Genomic DNA, 17,069 nt, shown 5'->3' with positions numbered 1-17,069 from the left:
CCACCCACCAGATACCTCCTGTCTTGGCCAAAATGAGTGACTGCTACTTCTTTCCCAAGTTCAACTTTCTTTATTCTAGTCTCCCCTCCCCATAGGTGAGATTTACTGAAATAGTCATAGACGTGCCCCACTTTCTGAAGCCATCCGATCTAGAGCAACCTCATTTCCTGAGACCCTCCGCCAAGTCACCCCATCAAAGCTCAGTGCCGTGATGGGTTCTTTCTAAGACCCTCTAGTCGGCAGAACACCCCCAGGATTCCCCACGGGGACGCTCTCCCTCTCCACAGTGAAGAACGAATTCAGCTGGTTTAACTATAGATGTCTTCCTGGTGGTCTTTGGCTGAAGGGCATCGACAGAATTGGAGGTTCCACCAAGATCCAGTTGAGACCCTCACCACCTTAGACCAGGACCGTCACTCAATGCAGTAACAGTGCACAAATCTTTAGGGGGGTGGGAGGGCCTCCAGGTCCTGGTATTTTTTAAAGCTCCCCAGGTGATTATAATGTGCGTCCTGGATTTTGAGCAACTGGGTGACAAGTCACTTCAGGGGGCCATAGTGGGCTCAGAAAAGCAATGTCTGTAAAGCAGTGAGCTCAGGCCTTGCACTTGGTACTCAGTTCCCGTGAGCTTCATGTGTTTGCTTCTGTGCCTTATTCATTTTGCTGTCCCTCTCAAGCTTTTTAACTTCCCTGAGCCTCAATTTCTTCCCGTGCATAATGGGGATAATCTCATAGAGTTATGGTGAGGATGAAATGAGATCGTCACACATGTAGAATGCCTCACACAGGACCTGGCAGAAACAATTGATATTATCTTTGTAATAACAACTGTTTTTATTACTAGGTCGAAATCTCCCAGAGCAGGCGTCTCAATTGCAGTGTGCACGCAGCTCACCTGGGCATCTTGTTAAAATCCAGGTATGATTCAGGAGGTCTGGGGGTGGGGGGCTGAGAGCCTGCATTTCTGACAAGCTCCCAGATGGTACGTTGCTGCTGGTCCTGGGACCACACTTGGAATAGCAACGTTCTAGAGGGCAGGGCTTGTGTCTTGGATAACAATATCTCTCTCGCAGAATCTGGCATGGTTTCCTGCACAGCATAGGGGCCTCATCACTTTTTAAAATGAATGCATCCTCAAGGTGGTGGTAGAAAAGATACTGCGCATAACAGCCTTCCTTGCTCAGAAGATTACACACACACCCACCCCACGCCAGTGAACCTAACCTGGCGTAGGACTGAGATTTCCCAGGGGCCCAGCTGCTGTGTTTCAGAAATCAGTGCTCTGAGATGGAACGGCTGTGTGCTAACCTTATAGCCCTGATTAATTCCCTCCCTTTGTTTGCCTCATTATCGTGATTAGGTTCTGCCCGTAGCATAGCAACAGCTAATTGTAGGCTGGTTGCAGAGTGCATAATTCCCCGCTATTAAAATTTTATCGAGGCTTAATTGTGCTCCTTTTTGCCGCAGCGAAGCTTCAAAATTTCAGAAAAGAGGGGATGTGGTTAGTGGGAGCTGATGATTTTTTAATCTTAGCAAGCTCTGTGAAGCCCTGCTCTGAACTAGCATTGACCTTGAGATGGTTTCCCGTGGCCAGAAAGAAGCCCATCATTTATTTATTAACCCTCCAGAAGGTCTGCAAACAATCCCCTGTGGCCAGGCAGAAAGCATATTATGGGTCAAATGCCATTACAGAAAGCCCCAAAGTGTGGGCCGACCGAATGGTTTGGCCACGTCGGCAGTTGGGTGGGAGAGCAGAAGTTTGCATGTGCAAGTGGTACAACGTGTCGCTCTGCAAATGCTGCGCGACCACCCAGCGGCCTTCCAAAGCCAGCGGCAGAACCGAGAGGCTCTGAAAGCAGTTTTTCCAGGAATTCAAGTGCCAAACTGCCCCAGCCTGTGTGTAGTGGGAGGTGGAAAGAGGTGACCCCGTTAGCAGGTACTTTCTACAAAGGGTTTTCAAACCCACGTGGTCACCAGCATCACCGGGAGCTCCTTAGAGCTGCACACTTCTGGGCTCCAGCCCAGATGTATTGATTGGGAATGGGGAGGCGGGCTGGAAATCACTCCACAGGTAGTGCCCATGCTGAGTCACTTTGGGAATCACTTGCCTGCAGCTACAAGGGACTTTGGAAAATGTAAAAAAAAAAGCAGCAGAACCAGCTGCCACTTGCGTGGGGGGGTGGGTCCACTTACTCTACTTAGCTCAGACTGGAACCATGAAGTCTAATGGTGTGGCATGGCTCTAAGTCAGCGGTTCTGCGACTACAGCATGTATCAGAGCTACCTGGAAGGCTGTTTAAAACACAGATTGCTGGGCCCTGCATCCTAGAGTGTATGATCCGTCAGGTCAGGGGTGGGACCGAGCCTTTGCATTTTTAACAAGCTTGGTGGTGAAGCTGCTCTAAGGACTGCACTTTGAGAACCACTAGCCTCAGTGATTCTCCAAGTTTGGACCCAATGGGTCTCTGAAAAGGACTCAGTTGTGTTTCTTGGTCCTAATGTTATAGACTGTAGCTTTACATGATGACCGTGCTTGTGTCTTGGACATCTATCTATAACCCAGAAACAGTGGTATTTGTAATCAAGCTTTGGCCTGAGGCATTATGAAGGAGGAGTTGAATCCAGGGTCCTGGATTTAAACACGTGGAATCCAGATGAATCCATACTGTTCTACCATTATTAAGTCAAGCAAGGCTTTTAAAAGGAGGTGAGATTTTTGACACTGCTTAAACGGAAGGCAAGGAATTATTTGATGAGCTGACTTCAATCTGGGAAAGGCTTTCCATAGGGTGCAAGAATGGAATTGTGGTGAATGAGTGAAAAATAACAATGTGCACGTTTTACAGAGGGGAGATAAATGGGGGGAGGGGCAGTGGTAATGGTAAAAAAGAGTAGGTTTAAAGCAGGGGTTGTGGGACTTCCCTGGTGGTCCAGTGGTATAGAATCCGCCTTCCAGTGCAGGGGATGCAGGTTCGATCCTTGGTCAGGGAACTAAGATCCCACGTGTCGTGGGGCAACTAAGCCCGTGTGCCACAACTACTGAGCTCGTGTGCCTCAACAAGAGAGCCCATGTGCTGCAATGAAAGATCCCGCATGCCACAACTAAGACACGATGCAGCCAAAAATAAATAAAATAAATAAATAATAAAGCAGGGGTTGCAACTCAAAAACCTTCAGAGGCCAGACGGATAACAGAAATGAGTGAGGCAGACAAGTCAAATTAGAATCTGTGATTCCGATTTGAATAAGAACATGGAGTGGCAGGGGGACATGGTGAACTGGGAAGACCTGGCCCTTCTAGAAGGGGAGCCTGTTGTTCCCCTTCAGCTCTGCTCTTGCTGTTGTTGCCAGGGAAGAATGTAGGCCCAGGAATGGTTTGCTGTTTTGAATTTCAAGAGAAGCTGGGAGTCTGAATTCTAATACGAAATTTCCCAACTTTAAAAAACTGAGCCCCAGTCAAAACACGTCTGTGGGCTATCAATTTATAACACTAGTTTAAAGAGTTCAGATTCTACTTCCTAGATCCCAATTCATTGGAATGCTTCTGCAGGAACTTGGCACATTTTTTGCTTTTTTAGGGTGAGGGTTAGCTATAAGAAGAGGAAAAGGAAAAGAGTAAGAAGGGGAAGAAAGATGAAAATCAGGGAAAACATTGTAAAAAGAAGGAATCTACTATTAGAAGTGACCTGGGGGTTTATATGGTCCTATCCTCTACATAAAGAATATATCACTTCTACAACATCCCTGGTGTGGTAGACTGTTAATTTGGTGGCCCTTGTGGAGTCCCCTCCCATAGTGACTCTGGGCTTGGCCAATGGGTCATTAGCGAGCATGACGCCGCAAAGCCTTGATAAGTCCTTGCACAGTGGAATGATTATTCTTGGGATCCAGCTGCCATGTGAAGGCTAGCCATATGGAAAGACCATGTAGGGAGAAAAAGAGGTCCCCACCCTTCAGCCGTCCCTGCCAAGGTGCCAGGCATGTGAATGAAGCCATCTTGGACTGTCTGACTGCAACCACATGAGACCCCAAGAGAGACCAACAGATGGGCTCAACCATCCAGCTGAGCCCCAGGCAACCCAGAGTCATGAGAAATAATAAAATGGTGGTTGTTCTAAGCCACTAAGTTTATGAGTAAAGATCTTCCTTGACTTACGATGGATTAAGCATCCTGATAAACCCATCATAAATTGAGAAGATCATAAATTGAAAATGTGTTTTAAATATATCTAACCTACAAACATCATAGCTTAACCTAGCCTACCTTAAAATTGCTCCGAACACTCACATTAGCCAACAGTTGGGCAAAATCATCTAACACAAAGCCTATTTATAAGAGTGTTGAATATCTCATGTAGTTCGTTGAATACTGTTCTGAGAGTGAAAAACGGAATGGTTGTCTGGGTACAGAATGGTTGTAAGTGTACTGGTTGTTTACCCTCGGGATCTTGGGGCTCACTGGGAGCTGTGGCTCACTGCCACTGCCCAGCTTCACCAGAGAATATCCTACCGTATATCACTAGCCCTGAAAATGATCAGAATTCAAAATGCTAATTAGGTTTCTACTGAATGCGTATCACTCTCCCACCATGGTAAAAGTCGAACCATCATAAGTCAGGGACCATCTGTACTTTGTTATTCAGTGAAAATTAATGGAGACACCTAGTGAGTAGTTGGCCTATGAATCAGATATGATTCTGTGGTAGAATAAAAAATAAATATTTAGTTTTTGTCCCTGGTTCATAGTATAGAACTCCTAAAACCCTTGGAATCCCCTGAATGATAATGTCTTTTGTATGCTAATGAGATGACTGGTAGCTGGGGTCTCAGCATAGCTTCAGGTTGGAAGCTGCTCACCAGGAAGACCAAGGCATGATTAGAAGGTTGGAACTTAGAACCCTAACCCACCCAGCCTCCAAGGAAGGGAGAGGGGCTGGAGACTGAGTTTAATCACCAATGGCCAATGATTTTAGTCAGTTGTGTCTACACACACACCCATACCTAACCCCACGCATCTCTTCCACTTGGCAGTTCCTGAATTCTGTCTTTTCTGATAAACCGGTAAGCATTAAGTAAAGTGTTTTCCTGAGTTCTGTGAGGTGTTCTAGCAAATCATCAAAGCTGAGGAGGGGGTCGTGAGAACCCCCAGTAGCTCATTGGTCAGAAGTACAGGTGGCCCAGGACTCATGATTGGCATCTAAAGTGGGCACAGTCACGTGGGACTGAGCCCTTAACTCGTGGGGTCTGACGCTAACTCCAAGTAAGAGTGTCAGACTTGAACTGTTGGACACCCAGTTGAGGATTTGAGAATTGTAGAGATTCCGTTTGGCTGGAAGTAGCAGAACATCTGATAAACAGTGGCCTAAGCAAGTAAGAGATTTATCATGCTCATGTCAGGAGAAATAACCTGTTAATCATTGGTCAGAATCAGCTGCACCAAGGGGGACTAGGGAAGTGCAATTAGCTAGGCGCATTCACATCCCCAGTGAAATGGGGTTTCGACTAGTAAGGAGGAAGGAGGAACGGGTATATATTTTGCAGTGTTGGCCGCAGCCAGCTTCTGCTGGAAAAAGAAATGTGTATTTCACGATTTTCCCCTTCTCTACCAAATGTAGCCATTAAACCAGCCCAGCAGCCTGTACACCCACCACACATCTATCCCATGCTCCAAGGATGAGGTCTCTATTAATTTAATGGCTCAGCATTTCATATTTGTCTGTCTGTGTTTTGTTTGGGGAGTGGCAAATTAAGCTTAGGGACTGGTTTGTCTTTCCCGGCAATTTATTTAACACAGGTTCACTGTGGGAATTATAGTAATTTCACAAGCCGATAGCATCCAGGATAATGTCTCTTAATAAGCCAACAAAGAAATAACACATTCCGGGCTTCCCTGGTGGCACAGTGGTTGAGAATCTGCCTGCCAATGCAGGGCACACGGGTTCGAGCCCTGGTCTGGGAAGATCCCACATGCCGTGGAGCAACTGGGCCCGTGAGCCACAACTACTGAGCCTGCGCGTCTGGAGCCTGTGCTCCGCAACAAGAGAGGCCGCGATAGTGAGAGGCCCGCGCACCGCGATGAAGAGTGGCCCCCGCTCGCCGCAACAAGAGAAAGCCCTCGCACAGAAACGAAGACCCAACACAGCCAAAAATAAATAAATAAATTTATAAAAAAAAAAAAAAAAAGAAATAACACATTCCAAACAAATGACAGATTAATCACACTATTGTTCCAGGCAAGGGGAGATGACAGAAAGAAAGTCCAAGTTTAGTTCAAGGTGTACCTTTTCTATGAGCTGTGGTTTCTAGGGAGAGCTGGCTCTGTCAGCTGAGAGCTGACATCCAGCTACCAGGGCAAAAATAAGAGTCTCTTGCTGCTAGAGCACGTTACTAGGGAACGGAGGTGCACCAGCGTTGACGGGCAGGCTAGGCTGCTCCAAGGGTTATCACTCCAGGGACTGTGGCAGGGTTTGCACCACTGCTTAGAAGGAGTACCTCCCTGAGGCAGGAACGGATGTCCCTTCTCTTCCTGAGACTGCCACACGGTTTAACACCTCTGCCGACCAAGAGCAGCCTGGCCACGCAGGAATGAGTGTCTCAAGATCTTTGGAGAGCTAGGTCAGCAAATGGTGGCTTTGCCCAGACTTAAACTCCCCAATACAACACTTGCTATTTATATTCTAAATGTCCCCTTGCCATAGCTGCTTCTCCACTTGTTCTTACTGATAAGCCCCCAGCAGGGCCCCTCAGCAGCTGAGCTACTAAGTGCTTTATCCACTGACAACAGATGAGATGATGACATCCTGATACAGCTTACTTCATTCTTACATCAAAACCATTTTACTTCTAAAACCAACTTTTTTTTGTCTTTGTCATAAATGGATTAAAACAATTTCACTTAAGTCGTAAACAAGTGGATTGGAAATGATATCAAACCAATACACAACAGTCTGGTTCCAGGTTCGTTTGGTAAGAAGCTGATTGATCTTGAACTTGATTCAGTCCATTGACAACATCATTCCTGATAAAAGATCTCAGGGCAGTCAACTTTAGATTTGAAGCAATGGCCATGAGCAGACATTTTCAAATGGGCATACCTTCTGCAAACCTTAGCTGACTTTCAGGATGTGTGGCACAAAAGAAGAGGCCATAGAAGGAGCTAAAAATAAAGTCTGTAGTTCACAAAGTTAGCCTGTGGCCATTTCGTGAGTTAGAAGTGGCTTGGTGGGAGTGGGAGAAAAGCAATAAAAGAAAATGAGATTGGAACTCACTCATTTTCTTTCTTTTCAGCAACTTCTTGGAGGGAGGAAATGGAGATGAATAAGACATAAAAGTCACGGAACTTAGACTTGGCAATGCTCTTAGAAATAAATTATCTAACCTTTCACCCAATTGCAAATAGTAATAGCTAACATTTATTTACTACATGCCAAATGTTATACAAAATAATTTACTTGATTTTTATTTATTACTTTAGTTTTACCCTTACCACGTCTCTAAAAGGTGGCATGATTTTAATGTCTGTCTTCCAGGCATCAAGTTAAGCAACTTATTCAAGGCCACAGTGAATAAATGGCTGGACCAGAATTCCTGAATATGTACTGCCTTCTCCTTAGTTCTTTCTATCCCATCCCCTGACAACTCCAGGCTCTTTTAGCTCTCCACTCCTCCAGAGACTGGTTTGTCTTTGCCGGCATTTCTCCTCATTCCTACTTGGAAAGTTTGGTTTCTCAAACATTCCTCCACATATTAAGCTGACATCTGCTTTTCTGGAACTTGCGTCATCTGTCTGCCCACCAAAGTAACACATAAGCCAGTCTCTCTGTCCTCTGACAGTCCTTCCAATATCTGCAGTTCCAGAATCATGCATCCTCTGAGCCTTTTCTTCTCCAGGCTAAATATCTACAGCTACTGTAACCCTGCCCTGTAAGACCTTCCTACATGCTGTGCTTCTTCCTCTGCGTGTACTGCACTCAGACTGCAAATTCAAACTTCTACAGACACCAGACTAGTAATGAAAATAAATAGAGCAGGCCAGGTACAGTAAAATCACATGGGCTTCTCCTTCTTTTATTTTCCCACTTTTCATAGAGACACGGATCCTGAAAAGTTTGTCTCTGCAAATTCAACCATCAAAGGCAACTAGCCCTCAGTCTCGCTATTTGGGGACGACAGGGGGTGGTGAGCACTGTGGCAAACTGCGAAGCGAGTGCATGACCGAAAGAAAGCAGACAGTGTTCACTTCTAGCTGGTGCCATCATAAAGGTGGTGCCAGAGTTTCTGAACTCTTCAAAAGCTGCCAGAAACCTGGGTTTCTACTGGAAAACTTTTGATTTTTATCAGATCAGTTTTCTCTTTCTTTTTTGTTTTTCCTGCAGCGTGCTATAAGCCAAACAAAGTGTGTCTGCAGGCTGGATCCAGCCCCTGGGCTGCTGGTCTACGACTGCTCTTGAGGACAATGGGACCCTCACTTCGCTTGACCTAAACACCATGCTTCTGGGAATGCAGACTAAATTTGCAGGAGCTTTCCTAGCAGCTGTATCACATTATACTTCATGTACAGGGTTGTCCAGCCTGCCTCTCCAGCCATCTTGTGCAGATTTTTTTTTTTTAATTTATTTATTTTATTTATTTATTTTGGCCGTTTCTGTGCGGGGGCTTTCTCTAGTTGTGGCAAGCGGAGGCCACTCTTCATCGCGGTGCGCGGGCCTCTCACTATCGCGGCCTCTCTTGTTGCGGAGCACAGGCTCCAGACGCGCAGGCTCAGTAGTTGTGGCTCACGGGCTTAGTTGCCCCGCGGCAGGTGGGATCTTCCCAGACCAGGGCTCGAACCCGCGTCCCCTGCATTGGCAGGCAGACTCTCAACCACTGCGCCACCAGGGAAGCCCTGCAATGATATTTTGAACCTCACTGTCTGACTTTGCGTTCCTCCCTGTTGGTCCCCATTCTGTCTTGGAGAGTTTTGTCTATTTCTCCCTGCCTTTGTATGCAGCTTTGACCAATGCTCCTTCCACGAAATCACCAGCTGGACCCAATACCCGGATGAATTCTGACCCATCTTAAGGGCATTAATTAAAATGTCGGCTAGAAATATGGAGCTCCAAGGCACCCCAAGTGTCGCCAATGCGCTAATAACACCCCTTAGCTTCAGAATGGAAGGAAACTAGCCTGTGTTTGGCACCTACTCTGAGCTCAAGCCGGCCAGCTCCCTCCATCCTCACTTCCCACCCACTGTAGAGACCCCTTCTGCAGCTCTGCCCCTGTGGCCAAGGAAGAACCCCCAGGCTTCACCCCATATCACTGAGTCTGAACTCTCAGCTCTGGTCTACAATTCCCAGATTGGTTCCTGATCGAACTGTGTATTTGGCTCTGGGTCTCAGTCTCAGCTCCGGATGTCAGCCCTCGCCTGGCAGCCCAAGGATCAGTGTGGCCCCTGCTCAGCACCCACCCCAGGCACCCAGCCCTTTGCCTGTGCCTGAGACTGAACTCCTGCTTGGCCAGGGGGACACACACTGTGCCAGGCACTGTCCTTGGCACGGCAGCATGCATGATCTCACTTAATGGTGAATCCGCATGCTCCCACTGCCATCTGGCCCACATTTTTCAGTTGGCCCTTTTTGATTATCAGGGAATTTGTATTATTCATGCTCTTCCTGCCTCCTCATTATTGTGAGTAATTGCGAGCAGGGCACCGAGCTGTTCACCAGCCTGCCCAAAGCCAGCAGTACATGCTCCCTCGGATTCCTTCTCTTTTTGTGAAATAGCTCACTATTCTCATCTATAACATGGGGGTGTTTTTGAGGGATCTATTAATTGACGTTAAGCATTTATAACAGAGCCAGGCATGTCGTGGGCACTCATGAATGTTAGCTTGAAGTAGCAGCAGTTGGAGAACTCATGCTGGTCACCTCCTGATCTAGCCCCCAGGCGCCAAAGAGGGGGCACCCCCTTCCCTAAGGAAATGTCACTAATTCCCTTCCGCCACCAAGCTCAGCAGCAGGCACCCCAAGCTGGTTTTCTGATGAAAGGAAAGGATTGGTTCAAGCCATCCACGTGGCCCAGGGGACGGCCTCTGGAAGGCACAGGCCTAACTCCTGCCTCTGCCACTTACTTGTTGGGTAACTCGGGACCAGTAGTTTACTCTCTCTGAGCACAGGTACTCTATCTGTAAAAAGTGGGCACTAATATGTAGCTTACAGCATTATGGCGGGCGATCAAATGAGATTTGTAGTGAAATACTAGGCACATAGTAGGCACTTGATATGGTGATGATGACACAGATACTGAGGCAGACATTGTCTTTGGCCCTTCCCAGCAAGAAAGAGCAGCCTTCCTTTTTTCCTGCCAGGTTTGCAAAAACTGAATTACAAACTTATTGCTTGGTTGTGGTAAAAAAAAAAAAAAAAAAAAAAAAAATCAAACTAACAATACAGGCATTTATAAAATAAAAAGTTGGCGTCTTCTGCACTCCAATTCTACTCTCCTGAGAGAGCCACTGTTAACTGTTTAGGGTATGTCTCTGCTGACATTTTTCTATACACACACACACACACACACACACACGCACATACATTATTTTTAAAGCAACGTCAGGATCATACCATACATGCTCTTCTGCAACCTACTTCTTTCTCTAAGCAGAATTTCATGGCCACTTTTCCAAGTCAGAGTACATGGAGCTAGTCCAGTGTTACAGACTTAATTATATCTCCCAAAATTCATATATTGAAGCCTTAGCCCTCAGTGCCTCAAGATGTGACTGTATTTGGAGATAAGGCCTTTAACGATGTAGTTAAGTTAAAATGGGTCATTAGTGTGGGCCCTAATCCAATACGACTAGTGTCCTTTTAAGAAGAGGAGATTAGGACACAGACAGAGGCATCAGGCACCTGTACACGTAGGGAGAAGGCAGCCGTCTGCAAGCCAAGGAGAGAAGCTTCAGAAGAAACCACCCTGCTGACACCTTAATCTTGGACTGCTAGTCTCCAGAACTTTGAGAAAATAAATTTCTGTGGTTTAAGCCACCCATTCTGTGGCATTTGTTATGGCAGCACTAGCAAACTTATACATCCAGGCTTTCATAAAATACATAGTATTCCATTTTATAGATGGTACAAAAAATGTGTTTGTTGATGGACTTTCAGGTTGTTTACAGTTTTATGGTATTACTAAGAGTGCTTCAGTTAATATCCTAGCAATATGCTTTGTGCACATACGTGAGGATATTTGTAGGCTCTGTTCCCATACGAGGAATGACCAGGTTGGAGAATATGCACATCTCAAGCAACGTACGAATCAGTTGTACCAACTGAAACTCCAATACGTAGGCAAATTACTGCCTTCCTTTTTACCCCCAAAGCATAATTTCAAGGACTTACATTCTGTGGCCATAAAACATAACTAAACTGACAGTCAATAAAATATGACAACTTTGACCTTGGCTTTGCTCGTGCTGACCACTTCTGCCTATGCCAGGACCTTGGCCCCATCAACCACCTGCAGAAACACACAATTTTCCTGAATGGACAAAGTTCTCACCAGACTTTATAGTCTCTTCATTGTGAAGTCAAACTCACTAAGAACAAATGGCCATACTGGAAACAGAAGCATTGATTTTAATTTTTTAAGAGTATAATTAGATTTGAATCACACATGGTATATTGGATTTAGGGAGAAAATATTTCATGACAAGCTGCCAATGTATTTGTTTCTCATCTTTCACCAAATAGAACTGGGGGTTGAAGGCTGCAGAAATAGACACAGGTTGGCTAATGCCATTCCGATAGGCAGTAATTTCGATCTGAGTTGATGTGTCTGACTGGCCTTTTGTTTGGAAAAAAATAAAAAATGGGAACCATCTTCTGTAGTGAAGATGAACTTGGAGGTGTGACGGTCCAGGTCCTTTTTGGAGAGTGTATTGGAATTTACTCAAATTGCAGGGGGTTTGCCTTCCCTCTTTTTGCTCTTACTTTTCCATACAAGCGGATGTGCAAAAGAACTGAGCATTAAAAGAACATTTGTTTTGTGAATGAGTAAATAAATAGCTGTTAGTATACTTTTTCTATTTCTAATTATTATTAATTTTCTCAATATGTCATGCATACATATTGTTCAAAATTCTGGGCTGGCCATCTCGTTGTCCGTGCTCCCTGCTTCTTTTGGTCTCGTTCTGGGCAGGGCTTGTGTTCAGAGCCAACTAAGAGTAACAGCTGCAGTTCACTGGATGCTTACTGGGCACTAGGCATTATATCTAGTACCTAATCCCACTTAATCCTCTTTTGGGGGGGGATTAATAGTGCATTTACAGTTGAAGAAACTGAGGTCAGAGTGGTTAAGTAATTTACTTGCCCAAGGTTACACAGTAAGAATCAAAAGCAAGATTCTTTTCCTGGTCTGTTACCAGAATCTGGACTTTTAATCACTGTACACTTAACCTCTCTGTGCCTCAGTTTCCTCAATCATAGCCTAGAGATAATAATAGGGATTATTTCATAAAGTTGTTTTGAGGGTGGGAGGGGAGGCAGTAAGGAGTAGAATGGATCCAAAACCGTTGGGAAAAGAATTTGAGGCAGGTCACGGTGAATGTTTAGGGATGAATAGTGTTTCTCAAAGTGTCATCAAGAGCCACCCAGATTAGCATCACTTCAGGTGCTTATTTCACATGCAGATTTTAGGGCCCCTTCCTAGATGTCTTCAAGAGTAGAGTCTGGGAATCTACATTTTTAAACTAGTATCCAGATTATTCTGATGCACATTGAGATTTGAGAATTTCAGGCCCTAGGCTGTGTGTGTGTGTGTGTGTGTGTGTGTGTTGTTACTTGTAGCTCCATCCAGATAGCACTATTGTAGCTCTATACTAAACCCCTCCTCACCTTGCCTCTGTACTCCCCATGTACAAGTCATGTTTTTCTCATCACCAGCATAGTCAGTAATCCATCCAAAAGAGATTCTGAGATTCCAAACCCAGAAATCTGTGTGTGTTTCTGACTTCTTTTTGCTGTAAAAAAAAAAAAAAAAAAAAAAATTTGTGATAGATGGCCCATGAATGATGTGAATCTGTGGTCGGGTGTCTTAAATGTATAGGAACCCATCTAGCCCCTGGTGTGAAGATCACTCCAATGCCCTGTGTTCCTACAGTCATTCTGGTCCCCTGAATTTTGGGGCTAGCTCTGATGAGCCAATACCTTCTACAGACTAAGTTAGGTGATGAAAATTTAAGTAAACAATACTCATTAACGTTATGATCATGTGTGGCATCTTCTATTACTAAATGATCCCGGTACACAGATATTATTCACTTAAATAGTCAATCACTGTCAACAAATTGCAAGATGCAGAGAATGAAATTAGCAAAATGAACTATGGATGTAAAGTTCATTTGAAATTCAATTTAGTGACAGCATTAGCTTTCAACAAGTCTGCCCAACTGTTTGAACACCTTCCTTTCGCACAGAGTTTTTTAGTAATAAATGCAATTAACCTTTTTACTGTTCAATTGCTGTTGGCCGCAACAATATTATTACATGGCACCTACGGTCTGGGAGTGAAATAATTAAACGATGATGTGGGATGAGGACATCAGGGCAGTTCTAGGGCTTTTTCTGGAGCTTCTACTCATGACTTAGGGGTGGGGCAAAAAGAGGGGTCCAGGAGGCGGGGATGGGTGTGCATTTGCACTGAGCCTTCCCCAGGGAGCATCTGATATTGATGCATTGTGTCTGGAGTCGAAGAGAAACCTTCTCAAGACCCATCTCACCCATCTCCAGATTCCTCATTCCCTATTCCACACACAGCAGTGTGCATTCTGCATTTCCGGCCAATTGCCCTGAAAAGCCAGCCCCTCCCCCACTACCTCATTGCCTTTCATGATTCTATGACTCCTTTTATCCAGTCACTCTAGCTGGAGAGTAGGAGTCACCTCGGACTCCTGTCTCCCCCTCCGCTCCCACAGGGCAGTGAGTCACGTCACCCCTTCAAGCCTTCTTCCCTTGGAAGCTGCCTCTATCTACTGCTGTCTGTGCCTGCGGCTGCCACAAGCAATCTGGGTCCCCATCTCCACTCGGTTCTCACCTCTGCATGGCTACATCCTGGCCGCCACCCCACAGTCCACCTTGCATGCCTCTCTCTGCCAAGGTGAACAGACAAGCCCCGACTCAAGATCCTGCAACCACTTCCCACTGCCCCCATGATCAAGCCCGAGCCTCCCGTCCGTCAGTCCTCGGCCGCCCTCACCACCCGCGATGGCCTGGTGGGCACGGCTTCCCCTACTTCCCCTGCGTCTGCTCCCCGCCGGTACCCAGATTGCCCTTCAAATTGCCTCTTCCTCACCTCCTAACATGCTCTGCGCTTTCCTGCCCTCACACCTTGCTCCTACCAGCCACTCCATCCGAAAGAAAACAAAAACCTTTTCCATTTCTCTCTCTCAGTAAAATCCTTCTTTCCCAAGGCCCAGCCCAAACCCCACATCTGCCATTAAGCCTTCCCATCTGCACCCCACCCTCCAGAGATCAGTCTCCTTCAAACAGCTCAAGTGCTTATTGTATGGGGCGCGCCTTTTGATCCTTAATAACTTGCTTTGTGATGTCTCTCCACGCTCTCAGCTGTGTAGTACATTCCCTTGAAAGCAAGGACATGCCTTGTGGTCCCTGCTTCTTGCTTAATGAATGAAGCCATTTCTAAGCCTTCCCTGAAAAAGGATGACACCTGTTTCTTTTGTGTCCTGTTTTCAGGGCTGTCTTGAGGTGGACAATTCAGGTGTGCTGAGAGCAGGAAGCCCTGCCCTGGAGCGGCGTGTGGTAGGCAGGCTAATGGGATTTCGGGGATGCAGGCAGAGGACGTGCCCATCTGTGGGGACGGTGCTTGGCCTGGAAAGCTGTCTCTTGTCAACTGTGCCTGAGATATTCTTAGTTCTGAACCACATCCCTGGCTGTTCCAGATCACCTCGTTATTACTCCAGAGCTGCCCCACTGCTGGGGTAGGTGAGGTGTGGGCAGTGGCTCCTCCCATCCTCCCTTCACAAGGAGCTGCGGGGAAATAAGTCACATTTAGACATTAGGAAACCTCTGTCCTCTAGCAACTGAGAGCAAAATTCTGCAGGAATCTATGGAGAATCTCCATGAATTCTTAGGATTCTTCTCCAAGAATCCTGAAGGAGGTGGCCCAGATGCTGAGCTTGTCCTTTCTCAGGTCTGAGGGTAGAAAGAAACAGTCTCACTTATCTCTGAGCTATGGCTTTCCTCCCCTTGCTTCCAAAAGCCAAACCGATTGTCTCTCTATTAGCTGGCTGCCACTCATGAAGTTACCATTTATGTGCCCAGCGCTCCGCAGTTTACCCCACCAAAGTCTCATGGCAAATCGCTGAAGAAAGTTTGTTCCCATTTTAGAGATGGTAAGTCTGAGGCTGGGAGAAGTTAGCCAACACAGCTGGTAAGCAGAGCCAGGTTAGAAACCAAGCTGAGTCCAAATCCCCCTTTCCAAGCACTACCCTGACCTGACTCCCAACCCAGCATTTCTGAAACCCTTTTTCCTCTGGGAAGCCCCCCCGCCCCCAGCCAAGCTGCCTAAATCATGAGATTGCCCCAATTATCCCTCACTTGTCTCTTTACAGCCTGTTTGAAATGATGGCATCTGGGGCTCCTCCTGACATGTATGGTTATGAATTGTGTGGATTTGGTGATCACAGAGCCATGTTCCCTGTGAGCTGGCCCAGCATCTGGGCTGGAGTCAGGTTGTTTACCTCCCAAGGATGAGGCATGAAATGACAGTCTAAGTGGGTTTCAGGTCACTTTGGCCACTGAGCTACCTTCTCCCCCAGCCCGCAAATTTTGGGGGATACTCTTTGAGATAAAGCCAGCAAGGCAGGTTCCTCCTGGGCCCTTTCTTGGTTTGAAGTTTTAGCTTAACACGTGCTGGGTGCCTCGGTCAAGGAGTTTAATCTCTCATGCCTTGGTTTCCTCCTCTGTAAAATGAAGACATCCTTCCCTACGACATTGTTTGATGCGTAAATGAAATCAAGTATGTTCAACACTTAGCAAAGTATCTAGGACATTGCAGGGTTTCTGCAAATGTTGGTTTCCTTCAGATCCCAAAGAAATAACCTGGGAGCCTCAGACTTCCCATCTCTAAAATGGGAACAAACTTTCTTCAGCGATTTGCCGTGGGAGTTAGTTGAGTTATAACTGTGCTTGGGAGAATATGGTCTGAATAATGACCACATCTCAGGCAGCTCTGGCCTGACCTCTGATGAGCAGGATCTCGGCTCTGATCTCAGCTCTTAGCCTCCGTTCCCTACTGCCCCCACCCTGTCTGACCATCCGCACCCCTCATCTGCCCCAGCCTCGACACAGCTTTTCCTGGGAGGCAGAGAGAGAAATGGGAAAAGGAAGCCAGGATTAGCCTCCCCAACAGCACCTTGAAGGACACAAAGCCCCCCAGTCCAGAGGATGCCCCCAAACCTCCCTTCCCAGCTCATCTCGCACACTTCTGCTCACACCGATGCAAACAACTTTGTGCTTTGCAGAGAAATGGAGCAGTAATCGGGGAGGCGGGGGCAGTGGGGTCAAGGGAGGGCTTTTTACAAGATGGGAGGTACGATTTTACATTCACTGATGGAAATGGTCAAATAGAGAAAAATTGATGGAGGAGAGTCTTCCACTGAGTCTGGTTTCGCAGTATTATCTGGTTTCCTTCACTCCCCTTCAATTTTAGATTAAAGTTCCCTTTTTCATGTCAGTGACTCCCTTATACTCAATAGAGATGACATGGTCCAGTGGGAAGAGCTTTGGAATTTGGGTTCAAATCTCACTTCTACCACTTATTGGCTGGGTGGCCTCTCTAGGCCTCCACTTCCTCCTTTCTAAAATGGGAAGAAGAATAATACTTACCTCTCGAATTTGGTGTAAGGATTAAAGGAATAGTGTTTGGCCTGGAGCAGTGTTTAGTAAGAACTCAAAAATGGCCATTGCTGTTGTTACCATTCTCTTACCAAAAAGGCTCTTCCATGTCTTCCTGAGATGCACTGAGTCCCTTGCTATGAGGTAACCATTTCTTTGGCATCAGTCATGGGTCAAAGT

General features: G+C 46.2%; 1 protein-coding gene across 1 annotated transcript in view; it reads left to right on the top strand.

Moving 5' to 3' along the window:
• Positions 1 to 912: 912 nt before the first annotated feature.
• The window catches only part of GLCE (glucuronic acid epimerase), a 201,020-nt gene continuing 184,863 nt past the window's right edge, over positions 913 to 17,069 (top strand). Inside the window, exon 1 of the mRNA XM_059912902.1 lies at positions 913 to 918. The gene's annotated coding sequence lies outside the window, so the exon portion shown is untranslated. The remainder of the gene's footprint in view (positions 919 to 17,069) is intronic.

The sequence above is a fragment of the Balaenoptera ricei genome, chromosome 2 (genome assembly GCF_028023285.1).
Source record: "Balaenoptera ricei isolate mBalRic1 chromosome 2, mBalRic1.hap2, whole genome shotgun sequence".
Lineage (NCBI taxonomy): Eukaryota > Metazoa > Chordata > Mammalia > Artiodactyla > Balaenopteridae > Balaenoptera > Balaenoptera ricei.
This window is presented reverse-complemented; position numbering and strand designations above follow the sequence as displayed.